Source organism: Peromyscus californicus, unplaced genomic scaffold (assembly GCF_007827085.1).
Source record: "Peromyscus californicus insignis strain IS unplaced genomic scaffold, ASM782708v3 Scaffold_4__1_contigs__length_199733344, whole genome shotgun sequence".
Taxonomy (NCBI): Eukaryota; Metazoa; Chordata; class Mammalia; order Rodentia; family Cricetidae; genus Peromyscus; species Peromyscus californicus.
The window spans coordinates 178,888,918-178,908,821 of record NW_026294562.1 but is presented as its reverse complement, the minus strand read 5'-3'; the positions used below and the strand labels follow the sequence as shown (position 1 = coordinate 178,908,821).

General features: G+C 46.5%; 1 long non-coding RNA gene across 7 annotated transcripts in view; it reads right to left on the bottom strand.

Moving 5' to 3' along the window:
• The window catches only part of LOC128094524 (uncharacterized), a 180,374-nt gene that overhangs the window by 91,264 nt on the left and 69,206 nt on the right, over positions 1 to 19,904 (bottom strand). The gene's annotated exons all lie outside the window — the stretch shown is intronic.

Sequence of the window (19,904 nt, the reverse complement as noted above, 5' to 3'; positions counted from 1 at the left end):
TGTTCCCTCTAGCAGACACCTGAAAAACCTTCACGACATTGATGCTAATACTGGGTCACAGTGCTACATTAAGTAGATGAATTCCTGCATGCTGATTCTCAGAACTTCCAACCCCATTCTGGCCAAAAGAGCATCAATTTTATCCCACCCAATCTCTTCTTGCTCTCTTGGGGCCTCAGTCATTCTGTTGCTGTGCAGGCCAGAGGCCTTGCAGCTCCTTCCTGACTGGCTGTTCGCAGCCTTTAGGAACAGATAGAGATCAAACACCCCACCTGCACACAGACTCTGTGTAGCACTAGGCAGCAGCAGGCCCCACTGGACCTACAGGATGTGAATTGCCAAGGAGACACAACCTAGAAACACTTAGCTGTACCTCTACCCTGAGCTGCAGCCTCCTGGGAAGGCTTTTTCCTGACTGCTTTCCTTCATAGGAATGTACATATCCCAGGGGGCTCAGACCTGCTCATTGCAGCAAGTCACCAGCACTTAGCATTGTGAGCATCCACGCGAATGAAAGGTCTGTTCCTCTGTCACTGTGCTACATGACAGATCTTATTAGATCAGAGAGTGGGGATGTGATGCTCTCACTGAAGCCACAAATGTACATTCTGTGCTGTTCACGCTACCCTGTGGGAGGCCCCTGAAGGCACCCCAGAGACAGACAGGTATCTTGTTTCAAGCAACTAAAACTAAATGTCACACCATTCCTATAAAAACATCAAGCATGAGAGCCAAATGTAGTGGTATATTCATTCCTGTAATCCCAGCACTCAAGAGGCTGAGGCAGGAGGATTACAAATTCAAATTGAGTTGGTCTACATTGCAACTTTGAAGCAAGCTAGGGTTACACAGTGAAACCTTGTCCCAAAACAAATAAGAAAACAACTGTGAAGAGAAAACCAAGCAGGTTCAGTTGTAAACCCCAGGGAAAGAGCTGGCTGGCGGGGGAGTGGGATGGGAGGTAGCTTCTGGCTACCTCTCCCAGCAGACAGCTCTAGGAGACCAGAGTACAACTTTAGCCATGCAGTTGATTCCTTTATGCAAGTGAGAAATGAAGGCACCCAAGAAACTACATCTGAGGAAATGGGGCTCACCCCTCAATGCATTCCCAATTCAGTAGAAGCAGGAGGGTGGACCTCAAGGATGCCTTAAGAGTGACTCCATCTGTAGTTTTTGGTCCCAGCCTCGTGGAATCTGTTGGAACTTGTGTGCACAAGGAAGGGATATTGTTTCAGAGGTGAGATCAATGCCTTATGGATTGTAAAATTGTCTTTGTGCAGGATATGACACGAATTCTGTGTACCAAAGGGGAGGCAGGCATGGTGAGGGGTGCTAAAGGCCCACCTTAATCACCTCTGGGTACATTCCCTGCTAGACATATGCCAAGATGCAAACATGGTATGTCCTGGTTAATTTTTGTCAATTTGACACAACCTAGAACAACCTAGAGTCACCTAGGAAGTTGGAACCTCAATTGAAGAATTGCCTCCACCAGACTGCCCTGTGGCTATATCTTTGAGAGTTTGTCTTGATTGATGATTGATGTGGGAGGGTACAGCCCACTATGGGCAGCACCATCCCTAGGCAGATCATTCTGGGCTGTATAAGAAAGCTAGATGAGCATGAGTCAGTGAGTGAACCAGTAAGCAGCATCCTGCATGGTTTCTGCTTGAGTTCCTGTCTTGACACACACCTGATTGGTGTGGCTAGGGAGTTTCAATATGAAATAAACCCTTTTCCCAGGGAGTTTTAAGATGAAATAAACCCTTTTCCTCCACTTAAAGTTGCTTTTGGTCGGGGTATTTTATTATAGCAGGAGAAAAGAAACTAGAACAGGAATTGGTACCAGAAGAAAGTGTAATGTTTCTGTGATGGAACCTGACTGTGTTGTTTTAGGGAAGGATCATGGAAGACTGGGAGTCTCGGGCTGGAAAAGTCATTGAGTGCTAGCAGAACAATGGACTGTCATAGAGGGACCTTGGAAGATAAGAATGCAGAGAGAAATGCAGACAATGGAAGCCTTGCTTGTGAAGTTTCAAAGGGAATCAAAGACTCTATCCATCAGGGACACTTGTATGATGTATTTGAATTAAGAATTGTGATTTCTGGTCAGCTGGGGCTATAGCATCATCTGTGGTTAACAATGGCCAGCACAACTAAGGTGAAACCTTTTGTGCTTCATCTGGGACAATGGATGCTGGTCAGTTAGGGCTGAAAAATCACCTGTGATTTGTAAGAATCTAGTATCATTGGGATAAAAACTTTTGTGCTTCATTGAGACAGTAGGGGAGTATTTTTTCAGGGTCAGTGCGCAAAAGCTGTGGTCTCAGGTTGGCCACAGCTATACATCAAGCTGTCAGAAGAACTCAGCAAATAATGTGTAAGAGTCTCCGACACAGTACTGGTTTTGATGGCATAAGAGACACATGATTGAGTAAGTCATGGAGAGATGCTGGGGCTTGGCCCTGTGTGGCAAGGTTAGAAGAGAAAACAGGAGAGGCCATTGGTGAAAGGGCAACCTAGGCTATTGGAGAGACCAGGACTGTGGAACATCTACTCAAGAAAGAAGCATGTGTGAAGTGGAGCTTGCCTGAGTTTATGGGACAAGCTGTATATGCTGTATGTGGCAGAGTTGGAGAGATGCGACTGCCCAAGCCCTTTGGAGCCCAGAGTGAGAATATTCACAATATTAGACATTGAGCTCTTGGGCTTTGGTTTTACTTGATTGTGATTACTTTCCTTTTGGAAAAAGAGAATGTATGTAACTTGTATATGATTTCACTAGACCCCACAGTTGAGAGACTTTGGTCATTTTAAGATACATTGACCTTTTAAAGTTTGGGAATTTTTAATGACTGGGACTTTCAAAGTTGCACTGTACTTTATGTCATGATGCCCATGGTATAAAAGGCTCACTATTGCTGGGTATGGTGTTGCATGCCTTTAATTTCAGCACTGAGGCAGCAGAGGCAGGCAGATCTCTGTAAATTCAAGTTCATCCTGGTCTACGTAGTGAACTTTAAGAGAACCAGAGCTACATAGCAAGACCCTGCCTCAAAACAAAACCACCACCACCACAACAACAACAAAAAGGTTGGTTGTTGAGTGACCACGAACTGAAACATGGGTTACACAGAGAAACAGGGCCTTTCTGCCTGACATTCTAGGACATCTGGAAGGGTATGAGGCCTGAACCATCTCCCTGCCCTTTTGTCCATGGCAAATAGATACAAGTGGGTGCTGTATAGAGTAAGGTCTCCTGGTGATGTGCCTGTGAGCCCAACCAGGACACAATGAATGTACCACTGATCTCACTTGGAAGCAGGCAGGGAAAGGTTAATTCTAACATGGGTCCATCTGCTTTATCTCTTTCCAGCTTTCTGAATATTTCCATCAATGAGCTTCAATAGCATTCCTGGGTCACGTGCCAAAAGAGAGAAAACTTTGGACTCACAACCACAGGCTTAAATGCCTAATTAAGCTCATTCTTTGAACCAAACCATATTCGAGTGCATCTGTCAGCCCTCCTTCAACTCAGCCACTGCCGCAGGGAGGTGTGATAGCAGTGATGGGGAGAGGGCGTGAGGGAGCGAGGAAGCTGAGCCTGGCAGACAAACCCTCGTGCCTCCCCAGCTACTTGTGGCCTCTGGGCTGTCTGGCTAGGCTCACAGGTCTACAGATCTCCAATCGTTCCATCTTACAGTCACCAAACTTATCTATAGTACCTTCCTCCTGGAACAGGCCCACCCACCTCATTCTTGGAAGACCCAATGGCACCTGCCTCCTCAGCTGCAGCATGTGCTGCTGCCAGGCCTGCTTTATTGGGAAGGGTCCCATAGCTGAGGCCTAAACCAGATGAAGGTGGTGTTCATCACAGCTGGTTACAGCAGCCACACCTCACCCAAGAATGCTGGTCACTGTCCACTTTCCAGAAGTGGGTATACTTAATGAACTAGCAGACCGTGTATAACTAATTATTCCATCTCTCTTTCCTCTCAATTCTTGGCTTCACAGTCTGTGCCAGAGAGGTAGACAGCAGCTTAGTCTTCAGGGCTGATGTCATGCCCCAGAGCATCTACAATATCTTACCAGTTTGATCCACATTAATGCCACAAGAGCATTTGGAGTACACCCTAGACTGAAACTGTTGCACCCTAACTAGGAGCCCGGGGTGAGCACACAGACAGCTAACCTGAAAGGTTCTCTGGAAAGAGCATAGAGCTCTGGATAGAAGCAGGTGTCCCATCACCTCCCTGTGTAGCACTTCTTTGCCATTCCTCCATACTCATAGGCCCAGACCTCCCCACAACTGTCCAGCCCCACTTACATCTTTCCTTGTGTACTCATCTCTGAATGTGACAGGTCTCCTATACTCCACAAGCTATACCATTCCTGCACTGTGCTTCTTCCTGCCAGCCACTCTCCTCTAGAAATGCTTTCTTCCACTGCCTGGTGGCCCTCATCCCCTTGGGTCAATGCTTGAACTTCAGCTCCCTTGACACTCATCTGGCCTTCCAGCGTCCCCTGTACATATTTTCTTATCTAGAGCATGTCACAGGTTGCTGCAATTCCTTAGTGGTTTGCCTATCACTCTGGCTAGCCTGAGAGCTCTAGAAAATATGAACCTCAGCTGACCTTCTGACTCAACCCTAGTTCTGGATCAAACATAGGCTGGGTACTCCAGTGATACCCACACAATAAATTAATGAATGAATACATGAATGAATATATAAACAAATGAATGAATGAACATTAGAACCAGTCCTCACCTTTGACACCATGGACCAGGCATCCAGGTCCTATGCTCGGCCCTGTTGCCTTGGCTATGCCCATGGCATTGAGGCCAGGAAGGATCCTCAGGAATACTTCTGAGGAGGGACCAGCCACTTCTCACTACCTACTTCCCCCTTCATTTTGCTTCCATCTTGCAAGCACATCCAAATGTTTAAATTGTTTGGGGAACAATTAGCCTAACATATGGTCTAATCACATTTTGCCTCCCAATGGGGGGAAGTGCATAGAACACTTGGAAATTGATGACTGACAGGGCTTCCTTGAGATTCTTTTTTCTTCTTTTTCTTTTTTAAATGATGTTCTTTATGAACATAAGCTGTCACCAATGGAAAAGCTCTCGGCAACATCAGACCTAACTCTCTCATCTGCTTAAGGAGGGAACTGGGGCCCAGGGAGGAGGAAAGGCCAAGCCAAGGTCCCTAGGCTTTAACCCAGACTTCTTGCCATTTGCCTCCTGCATAAGTCAGATGAGGCTTTCTTGGGACCCTAAAAGCCAGCATGCTAGAGTTCTGCTATCTTTGGATTCTGGCACTATGAGCCTTTGTATCCTGGGGGCATGGAATGGTAACAGAGTAGGGAACAGAGTCAGACCTTCCCAGAGACCATCTGCCCACATTCCACTGAGGCATTGGCATGGAAGACCAAGTCTCCATCACACTGCCTAGTAATGTTCACAAACTACCACCATCCATCCTTTGATTTAAGCACACAGATGACATCCACCAGCCAGATACTAAAAACCTGCTTAGATTCAGGAGAACTCAACGTTTTGTGTCTAGAGAAGACTTCTCCTTGCTCTCTGGTCCTAAGATCTTTGCTCCCTGGTCTTGGTTTCATGTGCTTACCACTCAGCACTTTCCCAGCTCTAAAGCCCCACCTGAATATAGACTGATTTGATTACATGTCTGGACTTATTTGCGAGTATTTGTCCTTTCCCCAAATACCAAATCCCATCCACAGGCACATCTGGCATTCTGTCTCTGTTGGAGATGCAGTGGTCGTTCATTGTTGGTGATCCATGCAGATGCTTCATGGGGTCACTGACTTTGGGCAGCCAGGACAGTGCCCTTCACTCTAGACAGCCATTCTAAATATGGAGATATGGTTTGTTTCCCACAAGAACTTAAGTATCATCATTCTTGTTTTGCATTTAACAAAAGTAAGATTCAGAAAGGAAAGACTGCAAATCCAACTGAAGACCAGGCTAGGCCAGCCCCCTTAGCACCCCCTACACCCACCCACACACATTTGCTCTGAAGAAGGTAGTTCCCTGCAGACTCAGAGATTGGTATCTGACTTTGAAGTGATTGAAGACAATTCTTCATTCTGTAAGTGTGGAGTCCTCCTAGAAAACAACTCTATCTGTTTCTGTGGCTCATAAAGGATAGGCACATTGCTAAAAAAAAAAAAAAAAAAAAAATGGCATCAGACCACTATCACTGTTCCAAGGTGCCAAGGATCTTATGAAGAGACCATAGAGTTCATACATGAGTCTTCATTACAAAGCCATGCTATATGTAAAAATAGAAGAAGAAGGTTCCTGTAAGGACCACCCAGCCTTTGCTCTTCTGAGGGAGGACCTCTCAGAGAAAGCAAACTGCAGCTCAGTTCACTCACAGTGGGTGGCTCTGTTTGGGAGTGAGCAAGGGGCCTTTGTGGGCAGCAGAGGCTAAATGGGCATCTAGTAGGCATGCTTGTCTCCCCAGAAGCCCTGCCACAGACAGTCACAACTGTCTGCTGACCAACTGGAGAAACCACAACTGGCTGGTTTCTAATTATAAGGAAATGTACAGTCTAGCCTTCCTACTCAAACCTCAAACTGTTCCCTCTGCAAGCCAGGCTGTATTGTCTTGTCACACTTAGGTGCTCCAAAACCATTGTTCAGGAGGGCCTCCTGGCTGGAGGGGTTTCAGCTTGCTTCAGTGCTGAGGTCCCTGAGCTCTAGAAAGAGGACCAATCTCTGTAGGCAAGCTAGGGGGTGCTTATGGACACATGGGATGGCTAGGTCATTTGTCTAGAGCTCATTGCTACTAACTTGGTGAGTGCTGGCTCCTTGAGGTGCAAATTACAGCTTCTGATCTCAGGGTACATAGGCAGGATAAGCCAGCTGCCAAGGCCACGGCAATCAGCACACAGGGACCACAAAGTACAAAAGATGGAACACCCTGGGAATTAGATGACTTCCTAGAAGAGGTTACACCTGATATCTGGGTCTTGACAAATGCTTAGAAGTTTGCCTCCAAGGGTAGGATGGGAGGAAAAGTTTTAGATAGTAAGCATCAGCCTAGGTCATGGAGCTAGGAAGCCTTCAATCTCAAATGGTATCCTCAACACTGTTCTATGGAGTGTATGGAGTCACTGTTCTATGAAGTGTTTGGAACCTGAATAGAATGCCACACCAAGGTTCAGCAAAGGATCTGGGGAATGGCACACAATGTTATGGTCCATTCTAGATGTTTAAACAAGATAAACCCAGAGACTTATAAACAACAGAAATGTATTCTTAATAGTTCTGGGGGATTCAGAAATACAAGGCCAAGAGACGCCAGTAGATTTAGTGTTAGGTGAAGTTCCCTTCATCACAGACATCTGTCTTCTGACTAGAACCACAATATCAGTGGAAGGGATGAGAGATAGCCTTAAGTCCTTCTTTATGAGATATTAGTTCAGTAGTAAAGCTCCTTGCAAAGCCTCTACCTGTACAAAATATTACCCCAGGGCTAAGATTTCAATGCATTGGCAAGGTCCTATGGTTTAAATGCCTGTAATCCCAACTACTCAGTAGGTCAAGGCAAGAGGATATTAAATTCAAAGCCAACTTGGTCAGTTTAGTAAGATTGTGTGTCAAAATAAAAAGTTAAAAGGGGTCTTTAGATGGAGCTCAATGGTCAAGTTCCTGCCTAACATGTGCACAGCCATGAGTTCCATTCCTAGTACCACAAGAATTGGGAAGGGATGGGGATGTAACCTAGCAGGACCATACTTTCCTAGCATATGTGAAGCCCTAGGCCCCATGCCCAGTACTGCAGAAAGAGAAGGGAAGGGAAGGAGTGAGGGAGCATGGGATTTGGAGTAGTGTACACATACTCAGACAGAAGGGCAAGGGGATTGAAACTTGTCAAGAAGAAAACCAGAGAAAGAAAGGTCTCCTGATCCTTGATCCTTGATCCTGAGGTCCTTGAAATTCTCTGTGCCCTCTGGATAGTTATAATGCTGACATTCCACCATCATTTCTACTTTCTTTGGTTTATTTTAATGCCCAATTGAGAAAATAACTCAGAGAACAAATGTGGGCCATATAGAGTAAGCAGGTGCTAGACCCTAGGCAAAACTCTGTAGACTGTGGCATCTAACCTTCCCATATTCCCAGGGCACATTCTCTGTGTAAATCCCCACCTACTAAGAAAGATGAGCCCTCTAAACCACATGCACATTGGACTATACTCTAGGCTCCCTCCAAAAGCCATAAGCATTGATCACCCAGATTACAAGAGAACTACACATGAGGAAGAGTAAGAGAGGGCCACTTGTCACCTTAAAGAATAGTATAGCATTAGCTGTTATTAGACAATGATAAGCAAAGTGGAAGGAAACATACCATGAAAAAGTATGGTACATACAGAGACATTATAGTACCCAATCAGACATTGTGACCCAGACTCAGATTTTGTGATCAGAACTCAAATCATTGTGATCTCATCATTCAGAAGGGTGAGCTAATAGGACCACAAGTTCTAGGCCTGTGTTATATTTGAAGACTGTCACAAACAAACAAGATAGGACCTGGCAGTCCAATCACAGGGACTGAAGGTTGACTGTCTATGAATGTAACAGTGACAATGGATATTACCTGTAGGAAGTCTGTGAGCAAGAAGTCATCTAACAAGAACAAATAACAGGGGAAATTAACCTAATCATGGCACAACCAGAAAACTAGCAGCAATTCATAAATGGGGTGGGAGAAAGCAATTTCTAAGTTCAGTTCAGTTCTAAATAAGATTGTTTTTCAGGATCCCAAGCTAAATATGATTAAAATCACTCCAGGGGTGTTGGAACTCTAAGACTCTGGAAGTTGCAAACCCGGAGTCTCTGCTTTTTCTCTCCAAGCTCAATCTTCTCCAGGTGCCAGATTGTGTGACTGTGGATGCACTGGCTCTAAAGGTAACAGGCAAAAAGAAGCACTTTCAAAGTTGTGAGGAGTGGTCTCACACACATTCACACATATATGTGTACACATACACACATACACACATATACACATACTCAGTGATGCACATCGTCTGCTCTTAGTTGAGACAACAAAGAGCCAGCATGAAATGCAGCCAGCAGATGGGAGCCCACTGAAATGCCAGCCAGAAGAAATAGCCTTATGGCTCAAAAACAAAATTTTAGTTTATCAAAAACCCCTCCTTCTTCCCCTTCCTCAGAGAAAATTCCTGTGGAGGCCCCTAGCACCTTGGCAATCTGAGCTGAGCTATTTATTCTGGACCACCACCCCATTGTGCATGTTAAGTACAAAATGAAAAAAATGCCTCAAATTGGGAAATGGGGCTGCGGTCCCAGATGGTGCCTGAACATGCATAAATTTGGTTGCTGGGCAAACAGATGGAAACTTGAAGGGAAATTTAAAAAAAAAAAAAAAAAAAAAAAAGATCACGTTCATCTGCCAGACCACTCCCAGGCTGCAGAAACAGGGTTGCCACTTAGCTGACAGGGGCATGATCTTCCATCCTGTGGGATGGATAGTGTTCAATGGTGAGACCAGCCTGGGTTTCAGTCCTGTTTTAGCCACTTAGCAACTGGAAGGAGCTATCCTGGTACTTCACCTGTTTCCTCCTTTTGAGCAAGGAGATAATGAGGGCCTTAAAAGACTGGCATGGGAGTTAATGAAGTAGCCTGCACATTGCAGAATGCAACACAGCACAGAGGTGTAACGCATGGTCATCTTCTAGAAGATCCTAATGTGCCCAGCAAAACTCAGAGGAGCCTGGATCGGATGCTGGGGTACCACAGAAACTTCCAGTAACTGGTCCCACAAAAAAGAGACAGGAGAGAAAGAAATATAACTTTCCTTCCCAGAAAATTCTTGGAGTATAGTATAGGCAAGACTTGCAAAGGAATGATGGCTAATCCTGCTTTCTGGATTGATTGGATTGAGAAGTGCCTAGGAGGTCAGTAAGGAACATTTCTAGGTGTGTCTGTTGAAGTATATCCAGAGACAATAAATGAAGAATGTGTTTTAGTTGCTTTTCTATTGCTGTGATAAAACATCATGACCAAGGCAACTTTAAAAAGAGTGTTTAATTTTGCTTACAGTTTCCGAGGGTTAGAGTCCATGATGGCTGGACAGAGGGAGTAGTTTAGAGCTTACATCTTGATAAGAAAGCAAGAGACCAAGACAACAAGTCACACTGAGAATCACTTGAGTCTTTTGAAACCTCAAATCCCACCTCCAGTGACTCACTTCCTTCAACAAGGACACAGTCCCTAACCCCTTCCAAAATAGTTCCACCAACCGGGGACCAAGTATTCAAACATATGAGCTTATAGGAGCTGTGTTAGTTAAGATTACTATGGATGTGATGAAACATCATAACCAAAGAAACTTGGAGAGGAATTGTTTTATTTCAGCTTACACTTCTAGGTAACAGTCCATCATGAAGGGAAGTCAGGGCGGAAACTCAGAGGATGAACCTGAAGGCAAGAGCTGATGCAGAGGCCATGGAGTAGTGTTGCTTCCTGGCTTGCTTCACATGGCTTGCTCAGCCTTCTTTCTTATACAAGTCATGCCCAGCAGCCCAGAGATGACACTGTCCACAATGGGCTGGGCCCTTCTCCATCAATCACTAAGAAAATGCCTAACAGCCAGATCTTATGGGGCCATTTTCTCAATTGAGGTTCCTTCCTTTTGTATTACTTTCATTTGTGTCCAGTTGACATAAAACTGGCCAGGACAAAAGGCATTCTCATTCAAACCGCCACAGAGTGAAATATCTCTACCCCACTGAAAATATGGGTAACACCATCTCAGAGGTTGGAGGTCCAGATGAAACGAGAAAAAAAAGAAATAAGCTTGAAGTTGAGTCATTCTCTTTCTGCTTCCTGTTTAAACGTCTCTGCCCCATCATGCCTTCTCAACCATGGTTGTCAACCCCTTTAAAACCATGAGCCAAATTAAGTCTCTTGGCTCTTATGCTTTTCCTCAAGCATTTTGTCAAAGTGACAACAAGTCCAACACAGCCATGATGCTCATAGGAAGCCAGCAGAAAGTCAGGCCTGCAAGACTGCATCATGAAAGGATCTATAGGCAGTTCTTATAGGACAGCTCACAGGGAAGACCCTGCCCACAGTACCTAGTGATTCTCATGAGGAAGCCAGCGGGAGGCTCTGTCCATGGTCCAATGGTACCAATGAGTCTCATGATCACACAGACAGAAGTTTCAGGGAGTAGTAAGAAACCAGAAGAAAATGAGGTTGGGGTCAGGGGTGAGGAGATGGTTCACTTAGGGATAGCACTAACTGTGCAAGTAAGAAGACCTGAGTTCCAATCCTCCTCTCCCACATAAAAGTCAGGCATGGCTACCTATGCCTGTAATCCCATCATTGTAGTATGTAGATATCCAGATCCCTGAAGATCATTGCCAGCAAACCTAGCCAAAATGGCAAGCTTATGGTGGTTTCTGTGGTATCTTCAAAAACCTATCTCGAAAAATAAAAATAACAGAGAACATCTGATGACATCCTCTGGCTTTTGTGTGCAGACACATGGACACAAGCACACACATACCCATCTTCTCTTGCTCCTCATCTTCCTCCTCCTCCTTCTTCTGCCCCCTCCCTTCTCTTGGGAGTAATGATACCATAATGGACATTACCCCTTGTCAATCTTATCCTTTGTCTCTAGCCATCCAGAAGATTCTAGCAGCAGGTGGGACTTGCTGGTATTGACCCCCACTTCTGCAGCCCCCATGTCAATTGCTCAATGCTCTGAAACCCAATACTACTGTCTGGGAAAGCCTCCTAGCCATTCTGGCTTATGTCCATTGTGAAATTGCAAGAATTTTAAAATTACCAGTGAGCACCACCAAAACAATGCTCTCCCCCTTTGCCTCAAGTGATCATTGTTGACACAAGCATTACACAAGGCTTCAAAGGATCTTCTAGAGAAAAGAACCTAGATTCCCATAGCACATTCCCTCCTATTCCTTACTCCCTTCTGAGTGCCACCCTTACATCTCCAAACCCAGTCACCTGCCCACATGGCACTGCTTAGGTTGCAAAAGACCCTATTCCCAAAAGTGTTAGGGGGCACAATTTAATTGTAATAGAGCTGATTTACCCAGGATTGACATGATATCATCATCATGGAACAGAGCAGCTCTGATGACCTACAGGAAAACCTGGTCTGTAGTCATGGCAACAAATAAACAGAACTATACAGTAGATAGCTGGGCCTATGATGACAGCACTATTCAACAATCCCTGTTGGAAAGGAAGAGAGTCATGATACCCTCACAAGACCCTGAGATTCACTTACCTCCTCCCAAATGTGTGTGGCTTATGAAAGAGGTAGAACTGACTGGGGTGGGACTTTGTGGTGGTTCAACTGCCCATGGGCCACCCATGTGTCTGCAAGTAACCCCATCAAACCTACTTACTCACAAAGCTGAACTTGACTCTTCCTTGGGTCTTTCAGTCCCTTCCCTGTTTGAAATAAATAGATGTTTCTTTGTGTTTTCCCCCAGGAACATCATAAAACAGGTATACAACATATGATAAGCAGCTTTCCTTAATCTTCCTGGCTTATAAAGCCTTCTTTGTTCTCACAGAGTGCCATTCAGGACCCATGTTCCTCAGAAGAATATGTAATCACTACTCTGCTCTCTAGGAGGATGAAAGCCACAGATGTGCTAGTCAGGGCTGCACCCAGGGCAGGTGTATGCCTAGCCTGGAACCTGAGCCAGAAAGCGGTCTGGGAGCAAGAAGGAGCCAGGAGAGGAGCCACCAGCACAGGCTGAGACATGCTACAGGCCCATTGTAATTACTTGTGAATGCACAGGCTACTCAGGTGGAACTGCAGAGACTGGGTGACAAGGGGTGTGCCAGAGTTGCCATTCTTAGGCTTGGGCACACAGTTGCTCCTACCACAGCTTGCTGGCTGGCTTGTATCCTTCATATTTTTTTAAACTATTTTTTTTAATTTATTTTAATTTATTTTGCAATACAATTCAGTTCTACATATCAGCCACGGATTCCCTTGTTCTCCCCCCTCCCGTCCCCCTCACCTTCCCCCCACCCCCCCCCCATTCCCATCTCCTCCAGGGCAAAGCCTTCCCCACAGACTGAGGTCAACCTGGTAGACTCAGTCCAGGTAGGTCTAGTCCCCTCCTCCCAGGCCGAGCCAAGGGATCCTGCATAGGCCCCAGGTTTCAAACAGCCAACTCATGCAATGAGCACAAGATCTGGTCCCACTGCCTGGATGCCTCCCAAACAGATCAAGCCAATCAACTGTCTCACCCATTCGGAGGGCCTGATCCAGTGGGGACCCCTCAGCCATTGATTCATAGTTCATGTGTTTCCATTCATTTGGCTATTTGTCCCTGTGCTTTATCCAACCTTGGTCTCAACAATTCTCGCTCATATAAACCCTCCTCATTCTCGCTAATTGGACTCCCAGAGATCCACCCGGGGCCTAGTCATGGATCTCTGCATCCAGATCCCTCAGTAGTTGGATGAGGTTTCTAGCACAATTAGGGTGTTTGGCCATCCCATCACCAGAGTAGGTCAGTTCGGGCTGTCTCTCGACCACTGCCAGCAGTCTGTTGTGTGGGTATCTTTGTGGATTTCTGTGGGCCTCTCTAGCACTTTGCTTCTTCCTATTCTCATGTGGTCTTCATTTACCATGGTCTCCTATTCCTTGTTGTACCTCTCTGTTGTTGATCCAGCTGGGATCTCCCGCTCCCCCAAGCTCTCTTTCCCTCAACCCTCGCCTTTCATTACCCCCACTCATGTCCAGGCTGTTCATGTAGATCTCATTCCATTTCTCTGTCATTGGGCGATCCCTGTGTCTTTCTTGGGGTCCTGTTTTCCAGGTAGCCTCCCTGGTGATGTGAGTAGCAGACAAGTCATCCTTGTTTCATGTCTGTATCCTTCATATTTAAAGGGATGCCTAGCTAGTCCTGACTGAGATTTGTAAAATGGACCATACCAAGCCCCTCACCCCACTTCCTATCCACATGGGGAAAAAGACATGCCAGGTGATCTGCAGCATCTGTTTCAGACAAGGTTGAGGGACTGGCAGTGTCCCCTCAGAAGGATGTAGGACTGTGGCCTTAGAGTCATGTCATACATTACTCTTTGTGGAATAAAACTGCCTGCCTGGCCAAGGGAAGAAGCCCTGTCTACTGCCTGCTCTCCTGGTCCCCAGAGATCATCAGTCATGCACCCAAGCCTTCAAGAAAGGTGTCAACATTGCCCCTCAAAGCTTCTAGTAAATGGGAGGCTCTAACTCTTGTTTAAACCATGGGGTAGGGAGACCTTTTAGCATCATCTTCCACAGAGTCCCCCTCTACTTGGCCAGGTTTCACTTGGAGAAACCAATTGGTAAGGTAGTCATGAAACTGCCTGTGAAGTCTTTTCAGGGTGGTAAAACACTGAGCTACAAGAGTCAGGCCTGAACTTGGGAGCTTGGGAGCTTGGGAGCTCAGGGCTGGGCCAGGCTTTTTCAGTGGCACACAGGAGAAGGAACAGGTGGTTACCACTTCCATGCAGACCAGTTTCCTCCAGGGCCAGTTCTGAGAGAGCTATCCCTAGCATCCCTTCTCCTCATCAGATCCTGACTGAAAGAAAAGGGACCCAAGTGTCCCCATTACAGTGGCATACAAGATGTAGACAGCAGTAACCAGAGGTTCTGGGAGCCTCCTTGAGAAGCTATGAGGTGCTGAGGTGATCAAGTGGACTGTCTTCCCATTCATGGTTTCTCCACCATCCAGTGTGATGGGCTCACTGCCTGGCTGCTGGACACATAGCAGGAGTTCAAAATAGGCTGATTTAGTGGTCAGGGTGTGCCTGTTGGGAAGTTTTCCTATTTGCCACCACAGAAAGCTGCCAGAGATAGACCTGTCAGCCATCCTTGCTGGAAGAGAAACCAGGATGTAGGAAACCTACTGTGGTGTTGGATTGAGTGCTCACTCCAAGTCAGCTGGTAAACAGCAAACATCAAATATCTTTCCTTCCAATCATACTAAAAGGCAGCTAGAGTCCTCCATGCTTACTTTTGACATTTTATTTTCTAATCCAACAAATCACCCATTGTCCTCTCCTATCCATTCCTCTCTTCTGTGCTCCTCTTCTACCTTCTCCTGACTCTCTCTCTCTCTCTCTCTCTCTCTCTCTCTCTCTCTCTCTCTCTCTCTCTCTCTCTCTCTCTCTCTCTCTGCCAAATAGAGGACCTGGCCTGCATCCAGTCTCTCTCAGGGCATTGCAGCTGTGAGTCTTGGAGGTCCCATATGTGGCAGGACAGTAGGCTGCCTGCCTATGTTCCTGGCCAAAGCTCCACTCAGACCCTGATTCTTAGGGTTTGTTCACACTCCTCAGCTCTCCAAAGATGACAGTAAATTAATGGTTCCCCCTATAATGCTTTGGTCAGTAAACGTCCCAGACAACATGCACCAAAATAGCAGACAAATACAGAATCTTGCTATTGTAAGGGCCAGTGGCAGCCCATAGTGACATTCTTGACCTGTCCTGGCCAGGACCAGAGCAGGTGCTGGGCACAACCTGGGGTCTATGATCAAAACTGGCCTTAGGGTGATCTCTAAGCACCATGGAAGGCAGGGGCACTGGTGAGGGTTACTATGTTCTTTCTGAACACACCTATGTTTTCTCCCTGCCTGGGCCTTCCCACTTCCTCTGGGATACAAACAAAACAGAAACTTACCTGTGGCCTGTCCAGTCACTTCCCTTTCAGCAGTAGCCCATTTCTTGAGAAACACGCCCACACTCATACCTTCTCATATATGTGTATACACACATGTTCTCTCTTGAGAGGTATACAGAAATGAATACGCATGTACTCAGGGATACTGTGACATCACAAGCACACATGCACACACACACACACACACACACACACACACACACACACACACACACACACCAGATCTTGTCTTCTCAGTCTTTTAAGTTCCCAGATAAAAGGAAGATGGAATGGTCAGGATGAGGCCTCAGATGCCAAGTCCTAGCCCTGGATCCAGCTTTTATGACCAAGTTATAAACCTCTGGTCACAAGGTTGATGGTTGAAGTTCCTGTACCATCTCAGTAGCAGACACGCAGTTGACAGCAGGAGGGGCTGAGGCCAGGCACTGGGGCTCATCTACCAGCTCATCCCTCACAGGAGCCTGGCAGCAGGGGACAGTATTCACAGCCCTAATGATTTTCTATCACTGTGGAAAACCCACCACATACTCTTCTAATATCTGCTCTTGGTTTCCTATCAAATTAATGAGTTTCCATCCATAATTTATGGATTTTGTTTTCTACGCAAGGTCTCCTAAATGGAGGAAGGATTAGCAGTGTCTGGCTTCCTTGTGGCTGGGGCCTCATGTGGCCCCCACCCTGCTTTTTATAAATCCTCAAGTTTCAGATTCTCCCAGAAGCAGAGATGCTAGATTTGCTAAGAAGGTGGTAGCAGAAAGCCTCTACCCCTCTTCTGAAAAAATTTGGGGTTCCCTAGTCCCCAGAAATACTGATGTGGAGCTGAGAATCAGCTGTGCAGCAAGGGAAGCCTTGGCCAAGTGTAGTTGAGAAGCATCTTCTCTGGTCTGGCCTCAGGAGAACTACTTACAGGCCTCCCTGTAGTGGTACAGGTGAGGCAGCTGCCTGAACCTGGGGTGAGAGAGCCGAAAGACAAGTGGAAGGTAGAGCTGCAGGGTGAGGGTCTGACAAGGACCACCCAGAGCTTGGTGTCATCGTGACGGGTAAGTCTTGCCCTTGTAGCTACTCATTGTCAGGCCCAGAGAGATGCAGAATGTTCCAGCACTTTGCTGAGACTGAGCTGTGCACTTCCTGGTGCAGGTGTGGGGAGGGGTCTGTGGTGCATGTGGGAAAGCTACTTATGAGAGCTCCTTTGGCCCCAGTTCAGCTTGGGACAAGGTGTGTTCGCTCCAATCTCCCACTTGAAGATAATATGGAAGGAAACCCATAAGCCTGGCCAGTTAAGGCCAGAGCTGACCACTTGCTTGAGGGGTCCCACTGCCCCTAGGCCCTCTAGCCAGTGGCCTTGTCCCAGGGCACACTCCATCTACACAGCTACCAACCATGAAGGAAACCTTTCAGACAGCCCACCAACACTGCTGTCCTACAGCCCACCAAAAACCTTGTGGCCTTGTGTCCCTTCAGAATAGGAGTCCCAGGCCAGCAGCAGGGAGTTAGATCCAGCTTGGTGTGTGGTCTTTATCCATTTTTATTTTTAATTATTTAATTCTTCATCTGTATGAGAAAAGCCCACCTTCTGTGTTCTGAGGGCAGAACCACTATCACAGACAGGTCATGCCTAGGAAATAGCCTGCAGACAGAGGAGGTATGACCTTCAGAGGTCTGCAGAGGAGCAACTTTAGCTAGCAGACTGCTTGACCTCCCATTCTGTCTCCACATCAGGCACTGCTGTGAAGCTTTGCTGCCTCCTGTTTCCCAACTAAGCACACTGGGATTTGGAAGCCAGGTGCTGCTTCTGAGGGCAACTGGGATTGGGACACCAATTTCTGAACAGGACACACACATCAGTCTTGAGACAAGTCCAGCCTTCTGACCTTACTGGATAGAATACAGCTGTGGCTTGCTGGTTCATGAGGCTGGGAACCATACCTCTCTGTATGTCCCAGGGAAAAGGGTGCTGGGGAAAGATGGCCAGGCATGGCCACCTATGAATGAGAATTTCTTTGTCTGGGATTCAGGGCCTCTTACTCAAGGGCTAGATGTGAGGCTCTTTATAGAAACAGCTTGTCACCCTAAGAATACTTTGGAGAAGAATGATTCCTCAACTCTAACATTACATAAATCACCATATTCTGGCATGAAAAAAATAAGGCAAGGTTTAAGAGGCAAGGTCTACTTTGGTCAGGTTGGAAGAGGCAAGGCTGGGCTTAACAAGGCTGCAGTGGGAGGGAAATGAGCCATCACAGCCCCAGGGGCTCCTAACTAACTCTACCTGACACTCATTGGTAAGGGAAATGACAGATGGCAAGGATTTGTCAGAGTCACCACCCATAGGTACACATAGTTCTGGGCAGGCTCACTCTCCTGGTTGTCTGGCCAGCACCTCCTCATGATCTTCCTGTACCCTAACAATTCTCCAGGTGATTCAAAACACCAAAAACAAGTGAGCTTAAACAACAAGCAGAAATCTAAGGCCAAGGTGCCTTCAACAGCAGCTCGTGAAGGCTCCTTCCTGGGCTGCAGAGAGCCAGCTTTTCTCTGAGTCCTTCCATGGAAGGAAAAGAGGGGGAGCTGAGTTCTCCTTGATAAAAGCACTAATCTTACTCTTGGGGGCCCCACCACTGCAACCTAATCACCTCTCAAAGGCTCCACCTCCTACTACCATCATGTTGAAGGCTAGGATTTTGACATACAAATTTGGAAGGTACAAACATTCAACCAATAATATCATCTAAGAGGGACAAATGATGAATCAGAGATAATTTTAGAATCCTTCTGTGAGTTGTGAGCCCCTAGACCCTGGTGTTCACAGATCTATGATTATCCCTCTGTCTATTGCAGAGGTAAAAGTAGTTGGGCTCCCTAAAAAGTCACCAGGTCCTACATCCCTCATCCCTGCTATGCAATACCCAATGCCAAGTGCTAGCTACCTTAGTTCAGTCTGAGGAGCTGCTCCTATACATTTACACTCTAATTACCAGACTGCTCTCCAAGGGAATGCCTTGGATCTTACAAAGGGTACTCCCACCATGATGTATTGTGGAGAACAGGAGGTCTGAGTGATTACAGATTACAGAGGTGTGGTTACACACACCTCTAACCCCAGCACTTGAGAGACAGAGGCAGGAGAATCTCTGTGAGCTGGAAGCCAAACAGGCATACATAGTGAATTTTAGGCCACCTAGGGCTACATAATGAGAACCCAGTCTCAAAAAGTATAAAATAAGTAAGTCTTGGTAAATTGATTAGTTAGTGTATTTGAATGTTTTGTCACATTCATAAAAAACTGACACATCAGTAGGATTTTGACAGACTGAGTCCAGTTTGCCTGAGACTGCCTAGGAGATGGGGCCAGTGTGGGCCAGGGCTTCCAGGTGGAAAACCCATCTGCATCTGCTCCTGAGGTGGAGACTGAAGTTGGCCTTTGATGAGAAGCCCAGTGTCTACTCCTGCATGGCATAGCAAGGTCCCAGAAACCTGACTGGGGCAAGCGAGGGAACAAAGAAAGGACAAACACATAGACACCTGTGCAGGAAAGCTGGAGTTGTGTGGGCTGTGTTCTCTCCGATGAAGGCCACCAACTAAGAAACAACCCAGAACCTCAACACAGTGTAAGGAGGAGGGGGGTTAGCTAGTCCAACCAGAAGTCTCCCTAGGGGAGCAGTCTCAGGTTACAGTCACCAGAGAGGAGAAGGTTGGAGTTGGGAGGTTTTGCACACATTGGCCAATCCTTCTCAAACCCTTGTGATTACATACACTCTCAACATTCACACTCAGACCAGAGGAGGGCTTTGCCATCCCTGTGAGCCACTCCCATGTGTCTCAGACATTGCAGTTCTTAAAATGACCACGGCCATGTCAAATAATATTCACTCAAGACTCCATCCCCTCTTTACACACTGACCCAGATGGCCTGTCCTGCCAGAGCTACCAGCAATGGAGTTGTCTACAGTCCAGTCCCCACGGTACCCACTCTGTCCTCTCTGGTTCACTGGAGCTCCTTGACACAGTAGTGACACTTGCTATCTTCAAGTGCTCTGCTGACTTTTCACTTACATCTGAGCTGGCTTTCCAGAAATCATGCCCCAGCTCACACAGCCAGGGAACGATTAGCCAGACCTAGCAAGGAAGCCAGTTACAAGCATTCAGCATGTAAAGCAGCTTTTCCTGGAAC